The 19,341-nt window shown below is 38.6% G+C and overlaps 1 protein-coding gene across 29 annotated transcripts in view; it reads right to left on the bottom strand.

Annotated features, from left to right (window-relative positions):
* Positions 1–19,341, bottom strand: part of NRXN1 (neurexin 1) — a 679,845-nt gene that overhangs the window by 640,673 nt on the left and 19,831 nt on the right. The window lies entirely within an intron of this gene.

Raw genomic sequence — 19,341 nt, 5'->3', positions numbered from 1 at the left:
CAGCAAAAATCCTGGAAAACTGCACCAGGAAAGAGACTGGCTTAAAGCAAAACAGATGCTCATCTCTTTTGCATTAATTTTGTTTTGCCAATTATAGTTCTGTTGGTGAGAAGAAAACAGTCACTGAATTTCCTGTGTACAATTCTGCTGTTATTTATGGCTGATTATTCAACCTACCTCTATCAGTTTTCTAAAATCTTTTCACAGTCACACTGAAGACAAGAATCTAACTAGCTGAATGCTAATTATTTTTGGGGAAAAGAAGGTTGGGAATAATTTTTTTTTCTCAGGAAGTACAAGTTCACCTAGATGAAAATTTCTAAGAAAACCTAAGTAGTTTTAAGACTGTCTTCATCTGAACTTGGTTTTCCTTTAGTTTATATTGCTTTGCATGATATTTTAATTTCTTGAGAATATTATTTTTTTAAGTTATTGATAGAAATCAATTTGCTATTATCAAAATCAAATATTTCAATGTTTCTACCTCTGAATTGTATTTCTACAGAGTATTTTCCTCAGGACAGAAACCTTTTCCAGACACAGATACTAAATACCACAGGGAAACTTAAATCAACTTACAATTGATACTGAGCTATCAATTAATCCAATATCAAACATTCAAATACCCAGGCCATAGATATTAAGGAAACCACATCAATTTCTTCAAGCTTAGTTATATTTGGCTGCCCTGAGGTTCACAGTTGTATTAAAGTCTTTCTTTTCCTAATTTTTAGCTCCATATTCTCTAAATCAAGAGGTAGTTTCTGGCTGGTATTTTAGGCTCCTTTACAACATAAGTTATATAAGAAGCCTGACAGACTTTGCTCATCTTTACATTTTCAATTTTGGGTATTACTTTGTTTAGCCACTTATACTGCAGTGATCTGTGGCAGCTCTATGGATTTTCAGAGTTGGCCACAGAGCACTGATGGTGCTGGTCTTAGCATTTTTCAAAGGAATGATAAAATAAAAAAATAAGAATTGTACTGTCACGCGCTGTTTTGAGCAGCATTTCCAGATCCTCATTTAGAGAGAACGATGGTGACTTGGCACCTTAACACTGGTTAGATGGAAGAGGTTACTAATTATACAATAGCAATTAAGACATGGGGCTTTTCCTGGAGATTAGTGACCAGCTAGCAGGAATTGTGTGCAAGGCTTTTAACCCTAGCCAGTCACTGCATTGCAGCAGAATCAGATGGCATTCTCTGAAGGATTTTGCTTTTCAGAATGGCAAACATGGGTCTGCCTATAAATGCAGGGCTTTTTTGCTCACCTACAGGGTACATCTAGTAGCAGATAATGAGGCCACAAAGTAATTAATTAAAGGCAGATGCATACAGAAGAAAAAACAACACAAACTATAACACCCTCCCCCCCTGCCAAATATAGCTAAGTATAGATGAATATTTGAATGCTCTATCATGCATTTTAACTTTTCATTCCTTTTAGAGATAGGATCAGATCTTTCACTGATTTAAATCAGGCAACACTGACACCTAAATTAGCATTTTAAATCAGAACTAGCTTGAGTATTTGCAGGGAGTCCCCCACACGTAACCATTCATTCATTATGTGCTGGCTCAGTTCTTGAATGCACCATGATGTGAGAAACTGTTTCCTTTCTGGATGAAGGTGAAACAGAAGCCTCTCATTAGTTCATATCCCACCTCATTGGAAACCAGGAAGCTGAACCCACTTCAGCAACATTAGAAACCCCCCTCAATTAAAGTTCCTCAAAAGAGTGATGGAAACCACCCTACCACCACTGCTTGGACTTCTAAACTGTACCACAACAAACATCTGAGCTCTTCCTGAACTTCAGGGTGCCTCACCTTCCTCCTCCTTGCAATCTACACCCAGTCATGGCCTGGATCCACTCATGTTCCTTCATTCTTATTCCTATTCATCTCTTTTATCTTAATTTTCTTTTTTCTTTATATTCAAAATAGGTATCTCTCTTCCCAGCAACACTTCTATGGCATTTTTACTTATCAAAATAAATAACCTGCACTCATCTGGCTGTGGAGGGAAGAGTTTTGGGTTTTAGTAGCAGATGGACTACACTGAGGCAGTACCAAAGGATGTCCAGGGGATTTGCTGCTGTTAGATATGAAAGGAAAATGGAGTGGTACTTCTTGAAGAGTAAAAAAAAAAAAATAGGGGGAAGTTTCTGAAGGTCTGAGACATGAACTGCTAGACCAGCCCAGACTTCCTTATTTGCATTTTGATGTTACTTTTGGGAGTGGGGACATGAGTGAGCTGCCAGCCATGGTGAACTCCTGGTTCCTTCATCCTAAGGTGTGCCTGTGGTAGCAGAGGGAGCAGGACAGAAGCTGTGCAAGGCTGCTGCCATCATCAGAGCTTCTGTCAGGACATCCCTGAACACTGAGGTACAGTTCTGTCCCCTAACCAGCTAATCACACTATCCTTTTTCACAGCTCGTGCTGGTACAATAACACGACACAGCTCTCTAGGTAAACAAGTGAATCAGAAAAGGAAAATGATACCATCTTCAAATGTCATCTTGATCATGGGAGCTGCTGGAAGTCCCTTCTGCACAGCAGCTCCCTGACAGCCCAGTCCCTTGGCTGTAATGAGCACTTTGCTCAGAGTGAGACAGAACCTTAAAGCAGCATCCACACCTGCGCACACACGGCCACTCCACACACCACAGGCAGCCCAGGCAGCTGCTGCAAGCCTCCTTCCTGCCCAAAACTGGGACAGCAATTTGTGTTTCCCAGGTTTCCATTTATACACTGTGAGAAAGTCCTGCCTGCTGAGGAGCAATTGCAGGGAGCCCTGACTTATCCCACAGCTGTCCTGGCTGCTCTTTCCACCTCTGTGCCTGTGCTTTTACCTATCCCGAGGGTCAGGCTGCCCGTGGCACATGGGGGATTTTCCTGTGGGTCCCACAGGCCTCCCCTTTAGCAGCACTTCTGCTATGGCCCCTGTTGTCCCCCTGCTCATCATCCTGGCTGTGACCTGAGGTGATGAAGGGTGAGGTGAGGAATTCAACCAACACCATGCCCCAGCCCCAGCACTCCAGCTGCCAGCACCAGAAGGGAAAGGTGGATTTCAGAACTCCGCACATCCCTCCAGGTGTCCAGAGTTGCCAAGGACCCCCCCAGGGGACTCAGAGACCCTGGCACGCAGCCCAGAGCACCTGGAGATTTGATTTTGACCCCTGGAGCAAATTACCAGCTTTGTATGAGGACCTGAAAGTCACAAAAATTTAAATAGTAGAATAATAAAATTATCACAGGGTGAAAATGTCAATTTTAGGATTTTTGGTATGGGGGTTATGGGGACGAGACGGAGAAACTTGGGCGTGTCTAGCCTTTCTTCTTCCTCTTCTTGGTCTCCATTTTCTGCTGCGATGCTGGCACTTTGGGATTGGTTTAGAGTAGAAGTGCACTGTCTAACACAGGTGATTGGTATTGGAAAGTAATTGTAAATATGTTATACATAGTTTGTAATATAAAAAGACAAGACCACCTCGGGGGTGGTCAGAGTGCCTGTGGCCGCCCTGCTGAGCAGAAAGAAAAGTTTATAAACAAGAATTAATAAACAACTTCAAGACCAAAAACTGAAGAGCTCTGACTCTTTCTTCAGAGGTGCAGGCTGAAGCAGAGACATTCCACACATCTCAAGGCCGCAATTAACAACCAAAATCCCGAGAGGTGGGGAGAGGAGCAGGAGGTGGAGAAGGGGAACAACAACAGCTGCTGTGGGCCCGGGCAGGGGGAGAGGGCCTGGAGCAGAGCAGGGCAGGTGCCCAGGAACAGCTGCTGGGGTCTGGGAGGGGGGATGAGAACCCAGCAGGGGCTGGCCGGGACAGGGAGAGGGTCTGGAGCCAAACTCACAGAGGGGTGAAGGCAACAGCTGCTGAGGATGAGGCAAGGCCAGGGAAGGAGCTGGAGGCAGAGGGACAGAGGAGAAAACATCCCAGCTCAGAGCCAGGGCAGCGTCCTGGGAAGAGAAGGCACTCCCGTTCCACAGGGAGGAGCCAGGCAGCTGCTGAGGGCCAAGGAGAGCCAAACCAGAGCCCTGGGAACACGGGCAGACAGCTGCAGGGGGTGGGCAGGATGGCAAAGCTGCAAACAGGCTTCAGTGGATGAAGGAGGGCACAGCTGCTGGGGGACAGACGGGGAGAGGAGCAGGAGGAGAATCAAAAGCCACAACCAAGGGGAAAAGAGCCAGAGCTCATCCCAGTGGAAGAGAAAAAGGACTGAGACACAAAGACTTGAGAACATTCCCATTTTAAGAGTAAAATATTTTTTTCTTTGTATAAAGCCATTAAATTGTTTTCTTGAGTAGTACCTGAACAGCCGGCACCGGGGAGCATCACCTGCTGACAGCCCCACGGAACGGCTGCGGATGCTGGAGAACCCCAGGGTGTGGAGCAGCTGCAGCAGCCCTGGCAATGATGGGGATGAAAAGGCTCCCCCATGCTCCTAGAAAGGCTCTGCAGTCTACAGCAGCTTCAATCAGCCATCACTTGGCTCAGAATTGCTGAAAATGCACCTGGAGGTTACATCCAGATGGGGTGCAGTTGCACTCCCAAAACACTGTTGTCGTCTGTGGTAAAGATGGCTTGAAAAGGCTGTGTTTTGAGCTTGTTTTGGGTTTTTTTTTTGTTTTTTTTTTTTTTTTGTTTTTGTTTTTTTTTTTTAATGGCAAAGGGCTTCCCTTTTGACAGGACTGCACCCAAGTTAAGCCATGTTCAGGCTACAATGTGCTCTTACCATTTGGTGCCTGGGAACTTCAGACTGGGGCAGTGACCTCTGTGCCTGGCACAGAGTTCAGTAAGGAAGATGGATAATTGTACCTAGGTTGTTTCCTCCTCAGGCAATATTCTCCTTTAGTCACAGCAGGTTGGTTGCCTTTGACCTAATGACGTAGTTAATGATGCCAGATATTGATTAGTTCATCTTCCTCCAAGGGCATCTTTGTTCACAAGAGAGTTTCCTACTGAAACCTTCACCAAGCTGGATACAGCCTCTTCTTTTTGTGAGGCTGCTTAAGCAAACTTAAGAATTGGTTCTGGTGTAACTTTGATCAGCCATAAAAGTGCTGTAGAGGATATGTTTATCTACACACATGTATGAGAGGAGTAGCCTCTCATACACCCTATTTTCAATGGTGCTCAGCACAGTCCCTTGGATTATGTTAAAGGAGATGAAGAAAGATGTGGCAAACACGTGCAGAAGCTGCAAGCACAGTATCACATCTACCATAGCAAGAACTTGATCATAATGAAAACATTGCTCTCAGTAAGAGAGCTCTTTGTAATCCAGTTAAAGAACTGACCTGAGAGCCCTGAAAGAGCAGCCTGGGCTTTGCAGGGGGGAAGAGCAGCCACCAGACCGTGTCCCCTGTGAGTCTGTGCATGCTCCAGCTCCAGCTTGTGAATGAGGGCTGGGGCTGATGGCAGGCAGCGTGATTGTAGTGACATAAAAAACTGTGAAAGGGGAGAGAGCTTCCACATTTAGACTCGTACGTGGTAGGTACTGCCATGGATACCAGTGTTGCTAAGCGTGCTGCTGCTTCCTAGGGAAGTCTGTGCTCGTGGAAGCACAGGCTTGTGGGACTGCTTTAATTTAAGGATAGTATTAATGCATCTTCTGGGGAGACATACAGCACCAAGCCAGGCCCATCCTAGATACTGCAGAGATGCAAAAAGCTCAACTGTAACTACTTCAGGTCAATAATTTTTGTTTTAATTACTAGCAGAAAATTGCTACTGTAGACCAGGAGGTCAGTAATAAGTGTGGCTGAAACTGAACTTAATGGAGCAAGTTCTATTTATCCAGGAGAGAATCCTGTATTTGTAATGTTATTTATTACTTTCCCCTACTTTATATGGTTTTTCTTTAGTACTCTATTACATTCTTTCTGTGGTTTCTTTAGCACACAAGTCCATACCTTTTCTTTCATCATCTTACAATTCTCTTTTCACACTCTTGCTCTCTGAGCATATGGAACTCATTTTTTCTCTTTCCTGTTATTACTTTTTTGAATATTTCTGCTGTGTTCTTAAACTCATTCTGTTCTTCTCCCACTTTTGTTCTCAGCCAAATTTGCATCCTTATGCCTCTTTTTTCACATACAGTATGAAATTACAATGAAATAAGATAAACAGAAATATGCTTGTGCTCAAAATGAAGGCTATGGAATTTTTATGCAAGTAGCAGAGCTACTCTCTTATTCTTTTCTCTTTCTTTGGGTGCCATTTAACATCCCTGAAAAAAATAGCTTTATTAAGTGAACAATTTTTTTTTTGCCTTACAGATGTCTGCCATTGAATTTATTTTCTAATAAAATAGTTCTCCATGAGAATGACATCCCTAATCTCTCCATAAATAATTCATTATTTTGTTCAGTTTTGAAAGGATATAATCAGTAATAAAAAGGAGGCATTGAAATTAGCAGCGGCTTCACAAAGAAATGCCATTTTGTCTGCCTGCCTCTCTGTTAAGGCACTGTAGCCACTTGCCCCTCTCCTCCTAACACTTCTGGGTTCTCAAAGTATAAAGGTGTGAGAATATGCCTTGGCACTTCTTCCTTTATTGGTTATACAACTTCTGCTGGCATCTAGAAAAATTAATATTGAGGACAGAGTGCTTGATTAATTTCTCATCCTTGCATTTGTTACTTCACTTAGCACCATTTAGGAGGTCTGGACAGAGAACTAAAGATAAGCACTATCATTAGAATATGGAGATTTCACATGCTTATTGGTATGTTTTTGATGCTTTTTGATCAAGAGACAATTAAATATCAACTCTTTCAGTAGAGCCCTAAAATATTGTTATTTTCTTAAGTGGCATCTTCATTCAGGGCACACTGGTATTGAGGCCATGCATTAATATTTCTGTAACGTAATAGCAGTGATCATTCACTACCACTCTTCATTTTGTTACTTTGGTATCTTTCAAGTATTTGTCTAAACAAGATTTAGCTCAATAAATGTTCTGCTATGACAGAAAAAATTGTGTGTAGTTTAAAGGAAAAATAACTGAGTATATTACCTGTCCTTCTTTAGGAGATTTCTGTCTCAAGTTCTTCAGTTGGAAAACATTATGGAACACAAATTGTTAGAGCCTAAGCCAATGTGGCTATAAAAAAAAAAAATCTATAAAAATGCCATAAATATACCAAATTCTTTCTAACATAACAAGATTAACCACTCACTAATTCAGATACTGTAGACATCTGAGTAGCCCTTTAACCATACTAGATTAAAAAAAACACCAAAACACAAACCTGCCTATGCAATACTTTAAGAGCAAGGAATGACCAATTCTCCTTTGCAGGTGAGTAAGCAGCAGTCCCAAAGTGGTCAGAAAAACTAATGGATGCAATGATATGCTAATGGCTGTGTCATCTTTAGGCAATATAAGTTACAGCTCCAGGCTTATGTTAAATGGTCAATAAGGTTCTTATTCCTTTAATACCTCCTGGCTCCCAGAGAGATTGTGAAGGACCAAGCATTTGGGCACTATATCCCTCATTCAAGTAACTCAACTGAAACAAGGCAGCCTTTTTACATCTTAGTATAGATGTCCTGAAGAAGGAAAAGAAATCCCTTTTCTGCCTTCTGACAGATACATGAGAAGGTTACCTTTTTACTTGCCAGAAGCTTTCATACATTTCAACTAAAAATTATGTAGCCAGGATTTGGCTAACAGATGTCACAAAAAATTATTTTTAAAATTGGCAAAAAGGTCTATTTAGGGTCAACTGATTTTGAAAATTCAATCGTTTCATGTGAAAATGTGACACACATTCATATATGACTTCTTCAAATCTTACCTTTCAGTGCAAATCATAAATGGTAAAGGACAATCACAATTTGATAGCTAACAGGACTTAGGCTATATCTGTTGTGGAGTTTTCCCATCAACACAAGTGATTCCTAAAACATCCTGACATTAATTTATAAAGACACTGACTTAAACATTGCATAAAGCTAAGACACATATAAATTATTTTCAATACAAACTAATACAGGAAGTTACCAACTCTTTGACACTTTCTGTTGTTTTCTCCTGGTTTTTCATGGTTTTTTTTTTTTTTTTTTTTTTGTTTTTTCCTTTTCTTGCTTTGCGACTACATGGAAATAGGGAATTAAACATTACTGTGAATTATCTGTAAGGACTCTGAGGAATGGAGACAAAGCTTTGCACACACAATCTGGTGCTGTCTGTTCATTGAAAAATCATCATCTTTGGGTGACAGGTCACCTCAGGCACCTTGATAGGTCTACCTCTGGAGAAAGACATGGTCACAAATACCAAAATGAAGTGCAAATGCCTTGAATATGACTTTGCAGAAGAACACGTCCACTAATCCACTAAGTTTTAAAGGATCTAATATTCTGTAACTGGAGCTAAGACTTCAACTTGACTTCAAATAAAAAAAACGTAGAGGCCTTTACAGCCTGCTTTCACCCAGAAGAAAAATATATCTCTTTCATCTTCGCACATGTTCATGTTTTCATGTGTTGATAGGAGATGCACTTGCCCACTTAGGTAAAACTTATTCTAAAGAGAATTTTATATATACACACATATATATTTCATTTATTCAATAAAACCAGGCACTGGAGATAAATGCCCTAGCCACTACACTATTGATGCTGCAGGGATCCAGCTCTCCATTTCTAAACTAAGATGAGGATTATCTCTGATGACATATTTCTTGCAACAGACACGTTTCTGTGGGAGTATTTAATTTTTTTCAATATTAAAACTCTTAGTAATATTCTAATGATGAATCACTTCATTAAAAAAAATCAGCTTAGCTACATGCAAGCATATTTTAATCAGCAGGCATATTGTAATAAGTTTGTGCTTCAAAATTAAACTTAATTCTATTTAAAGTGGATTTTTTATTAGTATAGTACAGTAGTAGGGACCATCTAGAGATAGTGTAAAATACGTGAATGGTAAAGATGGTTTTCTGTGTCCCCAGACCAAAGTTTCCTGTAGGCTGCTTTCTGTTTCATTTTTAAACTCATGGACTTACATGTTACTTAATTTCATTTGAATTTCCTTTCCTTAAGAAATTGTTACACAGAATTGTTTGGCCTGTATTATATAGGATCCAGCATTGGATAAGCACAGACTACACACATAGTTGGTGGCTCCAGATCTTCATAGCAGTCAAACAGCAATTTAACTGCTCTGAAGACAATTGTCACAGCATCACCATTTTTTAAAATTCAAGTGAGATCCCAGAAGTTGCACACAGCTTCTGCCTGTTTTCACCCCAGATATTTTTGCTGAAGAGCTCTGCAGTACCTAAGAAGAGCTACAAATTTGTTTTCATGCATAAGGGCTCATTAAATTGCTGGATTGCAAGAACGTATAAATTATTTATCCCTATAGAGAAACGGGTTTTAGAATTCACAGCTCAGAATAGACTCCAATTCCCCTCTCATATAGAGAGTCACTGATGTAATTAAAGGTTAAAATAAAGGAGATCAAATGTTAAAAGGATAAACATGTTCCCTCTCTCCTGAGCTGAGGCATGCAATGCACTGCCATGGTTCCTCTCTTCCTTAGCTCATGCTGGAAGACCTTGACTATCTCTCTCCATAATTACCTCAGATTAGAAACATCTGTTTCTAAGTTTCATAGTTTAGCCCATGTTTTCATGATATTTTCGGTGCTAGGGGACAGATCATTCTCTTCATTCATTCTTTGGCAATGATTAAAGGGAAAACAAAAGAAAACACACTGCTTCCATGGGAAATATTGGGTGAAGGCAATGGAAGTTCTGTCAGAAGCAGCACCTCAGCTTCCTCGAGCTCCACCTCATGCAGGAATTGCTTACAGGCTGAGCTAGGCTACCTGGCCTCCACATTGTCAAATGGTGAACATAAAATCTTTACTGAGGGAAAGGTTAATATATCCCCTCATGAATTCTAATGACAGACAGCATTTCCAAACCTCCAGTGAGGCCATTATAATCTTTATAGACTACCATCGATTTTTATGTCTCACAAACAGGCCATCTGCAATTTATAAGCCGCATCATTAGACCTTTTCTCATTGCTTCTGTTTTGTTCTTGGTGATGCATAATGTGTTGCTAGTCAGGAAAATTGATTAATTCCTTACTTTTGGCCCTTGGTTTTTGGACTAATTTTGTTTGACTTCCTCAGCTATTTTGATTCTAAAGAGGGGAAAAAAATCACCCCAGATCAAGCCTTAGCTTCTTATTTACAGCATTGTATTTTTTATTAATAGCTTACTTGGACCTCTCTCTAAGACTGCATTGATAGAGTGGTAAGACAAAAGCAACATTAGCTTTTTGACCACAGGTCGAACATGAACCGCCTTCAGAATCAGTAGGAATGAAACTGCATTCCCTTTATCTGCTGATCTCCCTGCATTCCCTTTATCTGCTGATCTTCCCAGACAATTGCATTTCAAGGAAGTCCCTGGCAGCTGCCTTTCTTGGAGCATTTCCTCTCCTCTGCAAGGCTGGTGAAGCCTCTCTGCCTGCACACTGGAACCCAGTGGGGGAGAAACCACAGCAGCTGCATTACAGAGCTGCATTACACTGAAAAACACCCAAATGCTGCTCCAGCTGTGTCAAACCCAAACGTGGGCTCCCAAAGGAGCTTCTGTAGGCAGTTTGATTTAAACTTTTCCACTACAGCAAGTGTTGAGTTTTGTTTTCAGCATGATTTTCAAGGCATGAGAGCTCTGTAGTACTGCATATGGATTTCTTTTATGAACAGCATTAACAACTTTGAGCAGGAGGTCCTGGTGCTCTGCTGTTCCATTTGTGTCAGTTTCTTAAGTACATTTATAAGAAACTGTATCATATATATATTTAATAAAGTGTATTATGTGTTACAATAGGCAGCCTTACGACACACCACTATGTTAAAGCTCTCTAAATCCCACCTTTGGAGACAGCAGTAAAAGGAAGTTGAATGAAATTACAGCTTAAGGTAGAAAGAAAGGTAGAAAGAGTTTACTCTTCCACACACAGCTTCAAAGGTTTCACTGTGGGTGAGAAAAAAGTCATTATGAGTGACCAAATTCTAGAGAGAGTGGTTCAAAGGAGAAAAATATGCAAAAGAATACTGAATAAAGAACTGTGAGCCCCTTGAAAACAGTTAACTCCTTAGCCAGGTCTTTATAGAAAAAGGGGCTGGGGGTAGAACTGGGAAGGTTGAAAGAGGCCAACATCACTGAAAACTGGAAAAGATCACCACACAGGACATGGAGAAATGGAAAAGGAACAAATTTTAAGGAAAGAAACAGGAAGACATAGTAACAGTAGAGGTAGGGCACTCAAGGAGATTGTAAAGGAATAAAATATTTCCTGTCAACCCTTCAAACCTGTAGAGGCCATCTGCAGTAACACAGGCCATCTAAAACCAATTATGATTGCTACATACATTTCCGTATCTTTATTACTGTGTTTAATATCATTCAATAAGGAATAGGAGTAATTCTGACTTGGTATAAGAATCAAATATGTGAGGGAGGAAATTTTAGTGGAATGTGGTTCAACATCCAGAAAGAATCAGCAATGCAAATCAGGCGATGTGAAAACTGGGGAATGCTAAAAGGAAAGTTCATGAGAATCTCAGACATCCTGTCATTTCTGGGAAAATGTGATCAACACAAGATGAGTATTATATTCATTAACAAAAAAAAAAAGAATAATAATGGATAGTAACAGGTGTATCTTCTTAAATTGAAATGCCATGTGAAGTAAAAGAGGAGCATTGCAATTAAAGGATTGCAGCTGACAGAGATTCCAAGAGCAGATTGCAGGAGTGCTGAACTGAGGATTATATGGCATTTTTTGGCACACAATTGTGAGCAGAATCAATAGGAAGCACACAGTCATGGTCAAGTAGCAAAGTTAGCATGAAATTCCAACAGATGTTTACACTGACCTGAAGGCTCTTGGTGATATTCTAAAGGAACCTGGGCCAATTCAACTGGTATCTTCCCAGAGCAGGAGATTTGTGGCAGATAAAATCCAAGTTGTATCATTGGATTAACACAAGCTAGGATGCTTAGAGACACTGGTCTTGTAGTATGTGTACACACCACTGGCTTCCAAAATGTAGTTGTTCGATTCAGGCTAAATAATCATCTCTACAAACTTCACATGTACACAGCCAAGAAAAACTATTCAGCAGAAGTTTAGATGGAAATGAGGACAAATGGATCCTATTATGATGGACTTGTATCCTATAGAAAGTTGGTTGCGCTGATCAAAACAAAACCAGAAATCTGAACTAGTCTTGTTGGAAAAGCAAGGCACAAAAACACGGACAAGGCACAAAAACTTGTCCCTTTTTGGTTGATTTATTTAATACCTAAAGTCAAAGGGACTCCAAGACCAAGAAAAAGGAGCAAAAACAATAGTAACGAGAAAATAAAACATAATTGTAGAGGTAATAGAGGAGTAAAAAGAGAGATGTAAATTGGGGGGAGGGGCTATTTTACTTGATAGAGAGAAAAATAAACACAAAGCAGAACAATCTTTGCCTTTTAAGAGATGAAGCACCAGGATAACCTCTAGGAAAATGCTGCCCTATGGCCTTGCCTTTCCAAGATAAGACACATTCAGTGCTGCTATCAAATTCTGACCTGAGCATTGCTGTTCAATTATTATTTCTTGGACAGGTCCTAAATATAATATGAAAGCACCTGTTCTGAGTCAAAGAATATATAGTCCAACTGCATCCTGCTGATTTACTACTATTTTTTCCTGTGGCCCAGACTGGCCATATGGTTAGTTTCTTGGACAATTTCCTGAGGAATGGCTACTCTTTGAAATGGCCAGTGTGAAGGCCTTACCCCTTGGAGAGCTCTTGTACTGCATTCACAGCAATCTCATCTCTCACAAAAGCAAGGATTCTATTTTGCTTTTTTCAAGAGTACACCTGAGTGGTAGATTTCCTTCATTTTCCTTGGCTCCTACTCTGGCCTTTAATCAATGAGCTTAAAATACCTCCTTCACTTTTTCATTTAGAATTCTGGTCTATCTCCATAAAAAGAAGTAGGTACTGCCTTTTTTTTTAATTAAGAAATGTTCCACAATTAAACTTCCTGTTTCAATTTCACATAGACTGAAAGGAGAATTCTTACCCAATGTATCTTTATTATCTATAATTTGTAATTCTTTCATATGTAATTATACTCCTGAATACAGCCTTTTCTCTATAAGTGGAACATACATTCAAATAAAAATATTCTGTGTTGTCAAAAAGGGAAGTGCAGGAAAATAATGATTATTCATAAAAGAGCCAAATCAACAAGGTCCTTGAGGAAATAACCTAAAAAAAACCCCATTTGATCTTATCGCTAAATCTAAGTCAGATATTAAATAAAAAATATGCATATACATTCCCTCAGCAAACTAGGTAACTTCTGTTCCAGGCACATACCAGAAGGACCAATGCAAATGCAAAGAACAACTGAGACAATTTTCAAGCATTTGAGATCATGAGGGACATAAATGCTGCCAAATTGTTTTAGTCATTCTTGGACCCTGGAGAACTCTCGTGTGTCAGAATGGGTGCAACCATACCATTAATTCCACAAACAAACAATGGGAATGGCCAAACTCTCGTGGATTAAGTGCAATGAAAATTTTATACCAAAAAGGCATTTAGCACAGAACCCACTAACCCATTAAGTCTTATATTCTGAAAGCACTGCAAGCACAGTACAGACCACAAGCTAAAAGTCCTTCAGGTTCACTTCAGGCACAGAGAGAATGTGACCTCTCAGGAGGATTTATTTTAAAAACACCCCTGTTCCTGGAGCATACTTAGAAAGTTTTAACAGTCATGCTGTTTAAGTCAGGTAGCTCATGAAAGATTTTTATATAATAAAATTTCTAAAAATACAATAAAATGATATTTCACCCAAGAATAACCTAATCCTCCTCAACATCTTTGCATAGGGATTAGAGGAAATAAAGCCAAGTCTGTTAGTACTTTTATAAGAGAAAGTAGTTTTGGGCAGAAATTGGGTATCATAATCATGTCCACTGACATTTAAAGATGACTGAATTTAAAAAATCAAATACAGTCCCCAGTTATAAGAACTACAGGCCTGATACACCTGAAAGGTAGCACATTATTATCAATTAATGGGTGAGTATAAAACCTTTAGGATTTTATTCTCTCTCCGGCTGGCTCTTGAATCAAATTGCAGAGTGCAATTTATTACTCAGTGGATCTGAGTAGAGAACAGTTTTTGTGAAGATAAACCAAACAGAGATTTGTCTTTCATTGTTGACATGTGTGACTTAAATACCACTCAACAATTTAGTATTATCTTAAAGAAATTTTTTTAAAAAAGCTCTAAATCAGAATTCCAAGTGCCAAACCTAGTTACCATGTAACTCTTTTTCACAACTTGAAATATACATATTTTGAGGGCTTTTTAAAGAAGGCACGTAGAAATCCTAAATAAACATACAGTCTTGTCCCTCCCACTGCCACGTTTTCCTTAAACATCCCCAAATTTCTTCTAATGAATAGCTTCAGCTGAAAACCTATTTATGAAAAGAGTACAGAAACAACTTGATAAATTCCTCCAGACTCCCAACATCTTTGCAAGTAAGCAATTTCAGTAGATAAAAATGCCTGTCTTCCCCTGTTCCCCCACAAATAAAAAGTGCTGCATCATCATTTGCTGAAATAGAATTGCACTACAATATACCTTGATGAATAGATAAAACAGAGAGGAAAAATGACTTCATATGTTTCCAATAAAAGAAATATATATCCTATACTAAGGAAATTGAACGTGCAATTTCTTGTCCAAAACCATCAGTGAAAACAGCTGATCAAAAGTAGCAACAGACTTGGGGCACATGCAAATCTTGCCAGCAATTTAAAAATACATTTGTCAGATTTTGGGAATGCAACATTTTGCCAGAGATTAGTAGATGTTTCAAAGAGTACTTGATTTTTTTCTAGGAATGTTCTATTAGATACACCATAAACTATTCCATGAGGTGTGTATGCTACCTCCAGCAGTCCCACGGTGGCAGTATTCACAGCTATGACAAGGAAAGGGAAAGGAATGGGATGCACTCAGTTTGTCAGCAAATTCCTACAGACATCATGGGAGGTGAGTAAATACACTCTCTTCCTAGAAAAACCCATAAAATCTTGTTATGATTATGGCTACTTCCATTTAAAAACGTTTGAGTACATCTGTAAATTATAACAAAGACTTGTTTTTTCCAGAGGAGGGAACGGAGCAGTATTATGGTCTTCAAAGCTACAGATTCTATATTTCCTCACTAATTAGTGAAATTAAAATATCAGACTAAAGATTTTGAAGATAAAAATATTCCATATAATTCTACTCAATAACATTATTTCAAACCCCAGTAATCTGCTCAACAGTAGAGTAACCAGTTCTTTTATTATTCTTTTTTTGTATTCCAGTAATGATTAAACATGTAAAACATAGAAAATGCTTTATTTCTCCTCTGATTAGGAGTTTCCATGTTCAGTAGACTTGTTCACAGATTTCAGGGAGTGAATCCTCCATGCTCCCTCCTGGAATCACAGAGCTGCTGACATCTCATTCAGCCAAAGTGCTTTGCTTTCTCCAACCCCCTTGTCGTCCTGCTTAAAACCCAACTGAAACTGAGAACATTGGGTCAGCACCATGGATTGCTCATTCTGGGATCTGGCTGTGTCACTAGAGAGAGTTCTGCCTACCACTCTTTCCTTGAGATCCCATTTACAGGCCTTGCTTGGCTGTGCAGCTCAGCTGAACGCATCATGCGGATGCCCCTATGGAAAGGAGCTGGCACATCAGTGCCTCTTCATGGCTCTCTAATACCTGATGAGTCCTAACACCACAGGAACTGGAATGCAACCTAGGATTCCCTTTCACATAGGTTTAACCAATTATTTCTTTCCCCTCTGTAGATTCTGCATTTTCAGTAGGTGATCCTCTGCTATGACACAAGTGTCATTTACTCTGTCTGGTCATCTCATCCAAATGACAAACAGTGTGGAACTGGACTGTCTTTCTGGTCAGTTCCACTAACAGGTTTTCACATGGCCATTTAGACAGTCTAGCCACCCTTTCAAAAACAACTACCCATTCTGCATGAAAAACAAGTGGATGACTTGCTAATCTACTGTCCAACTGCTATCTCAAGATATCCTCATGGGACCTCCATGATATCAAATGCTATAGTAAAGTCATTTAAGCTACGTGCCCTTGAAACACATTATTATAACATTATTTCCTCATAGAAAAAATGAGATAGAAATTATTTCTGCACAACCTGCTTTATAAATTGATAGCAAAAGCAACACATTTGGATACATTTCTCATGAAAAATAATATCTCTAAACTCCATGGCAGAGCATTAAAGCAGTCTGAGGTAGAACCAAACCCCTTGATCCAAAAAATTTCTGAAATCAGAAAGAACATTCCCTTGCTTTCAAAGACTGCCTGAGGAGAATCATTCCACTGTTACATTGATGAAAAATCAGATCTTCATTTCAATTCAAACACAGATGAACAAATTCATCTTATGCTTCTAGGCAAATTCTTACTAGCAGAACCACCAAAATCTGGAAGCTTACAAAAGTGCTTTTCTTTCCTCTTTACTAACTAATCAGTCTGTATTGTTCACAACTGCCTTAGCCCAACCAGGTATTAAGGAAAATCACTGTTTCTCCCTTACACCTTTTTGCCACCACAAAGCTTCACATTCTGTGACATTTGGTAAATTATTTCTGCTGGAAAGCTCTAAAATCCTTCATACAATGCCATCAGCAAGTACCATTAGAGTGCAGTACACCTCAGAAAATTCTCCTCTGCTGACATTTATCCCAATAAAATACATTTTTACACATATTTTAGGAGGCTTTCAATTCATTTCCAAAAAGCATCTTTGCTTTTGCTTGCAAAGTAGATAAAATTAAAACTCTCTTGATGTCACATGTTTTTAGCACCTCTTTATAAATAAACAGTTTTTATTCAACAGATCTTGTTGCCATGTCATGCTATCAGAAATAAGCCACAAACCACACCCAAAATGGATATTCCAAAGAAGAACATTTGTTTATAAAGAATACATATGAATACATCAGGAATTTAGTTACTCCTAAAGCAATCTGGAATACCCTACATTACAATAATTTACTCATAATTTTTGCTCCAATGTTTGTATCTCAACTACAGCTTAATACTGTGCATAATATGTCACATCTAAAACCATAAGTAAGATCCACTTCTCTTGCAGTAGGTATTGGCAAAAAAAAAGATAATGAAATTTGTTCTTAAACCTCAGACATCACTAAACAGAAAGACAGGCAATGGTAGAGGAGACAGTGAATATTATTAACCTGATTTTAGGGATGAAAAACTGTGAGGAAGATTAAATACTTGAGATATATAAAGAACTTGTAATAGAATAGTGAAAATAAAATAGCAATTCCAAATCCCATTTCCAGAACTTAATTACTTCTCTGTTCATCTCTCCTTTTTTTTTTCCTATTTTATGCTCCCAGATGTCTACCCTTCATCTGATGCAATCATTTATGAAGGATCCAGTTTCTAAAGAAGAAATAATATCTGGGTCCAAAGCCTAAAAGTCTTGTTTCATAATAAGTTTTTCTCAGCTCCAGCCAGTTCTGCAAAAACAAAACCCAACTGCAAACCCTAGGAGCAAAGGTCACTATCACAATTTAAATGATTTTCTGAAGAACCCAACATTTTGGAGGAGAACTTGCAGCTGGTTATATATTAAGTATCCTACAGCTCTTATTAATACAAAAAAAGCAGTAAGAAGTGCAAGATGAGACTCACAGTGAGACTTTCGCTCTCTTTAGAGACAAGCAGTGCACAACAAAATCAGGGACCAATAATTTGCTGAAACTTGATATACTACTATGATGTCTAATAAAACTTCAGGTATTTTTGTTACATTCCTTTCCTGATACCATTTATTAGGTTATCAAAGGTTTACTTCAACAATATTGCCAGTCTTTTATTTTGTCAACAGTTTTCTAGGCTTCCTCTTGCATAAAGTCAAAAGAAACACCGAGTCATATTGATATTTAGCTGAAAAACTTAGAAAAATTAATAAATTCAGGGATCTCTTTTGAATGCAGGGAAAAGGAAAACAACTCTGAGAAATATTTGACAGCTACAAAAACTTCATTACAAAGAGGCTTCCCAAGATTTGATTTAAAAGTGATGCTACTGACTCACAGAAAATTATTTTCATTAAGATATAGTACAATGAGGCTACCAGGCTTATTGAGAGACAAATTTTACCTTAAATACTTTGAAAACCCCTTTAAAAGAGAGAAAACATTTTCCAAATCACCAAAAGCTTTCCTAATATCTCTAATAAATCCCTTTACATATTTTATATATATATATATTTGTTATATATATATATATAAATATATATTTTTTTGTTCTGGCCAGAACATTGATGATAATTAATGCTTGCAGGAAATCACATTCATATAGACAGAAATTCATAGAGATGTAAGTAAGAGTCACACATCCACTTCTCCTGTAGCTGAGAGGGAAAAAACACTAATTTTTAATCTTACTGTTCTAGATGCCAGACATGGCACATTAACAATTGTAAAATAGTTAATGTTAACTTTTGTATAATTAACAGCTTAAAAAAAACTGTTAACAGTTTTTAACACATTAAACACATTAACAGTTGTAAAATAGCCTGTGGTTAATAAGTATTGACTTTAATTATTTAATTTCAATTTTTTTGTTGGTTTTTTTCAATTTAGGCATCTTTGTAAAATCACATTTAGGACAACTTGCATTCTATAAATGTATTAAACTGAGCAGAGTTTTTAGCCAGTTTATGAACTGCATGAAGGTTGCAATCACATAAATCTGAGAGGTCTGAGCAGTGTAGATAGTAGATTTAATGATGATGGAGTGCCAACACATTTTTGTTGTTATCCTATGGTCCCCTTAGTTCACTAAACTTTTCTTCCACTCTTGGTCTATATCTCCCATGTTTCAAAAGGAAAAAAAAATGAAGTTTGCAGAGCACTGCTGCTGAGCTGGGGACATATTTTAAATGACAGTAAAAATCATAGTGTATTAAATTATACTCCCTTCACTGCTTAGCAAAAAACAGCCTTTAGGGATGTTACATAGGACTCAGATTTCTGACTGGTACTCTTCTCCTGTAGAATTTAAGCTTTCCTAAAGAAACAGCACTGGAATTCTTTCACAGAAAATGTAATAGAAAGGTGGTAAATGACACATACATTGAGCCTGAAGAAAATTTATATGCATACAGACATCTGAGCTTAAGGT

Source organism: Agelaius tricolor, unplaced genomic scaffold (assembly GCF_023055355.1).
Source record: "Agelaius tricolor isolate 1412-34295 unplaced genomic scaffold, bAgeTri1.0.p SCAF_1, whole genome shotgun sequence".
Lineage (NCBI taxonomy): Eukaryota > Metazoa > Chordata > Aves > Passeriformes > Icteridae > Agelaius > Agelaius tricolor.
This window is presented reverse-complemented; position numbering and strand designations above follow the sequence as displayed.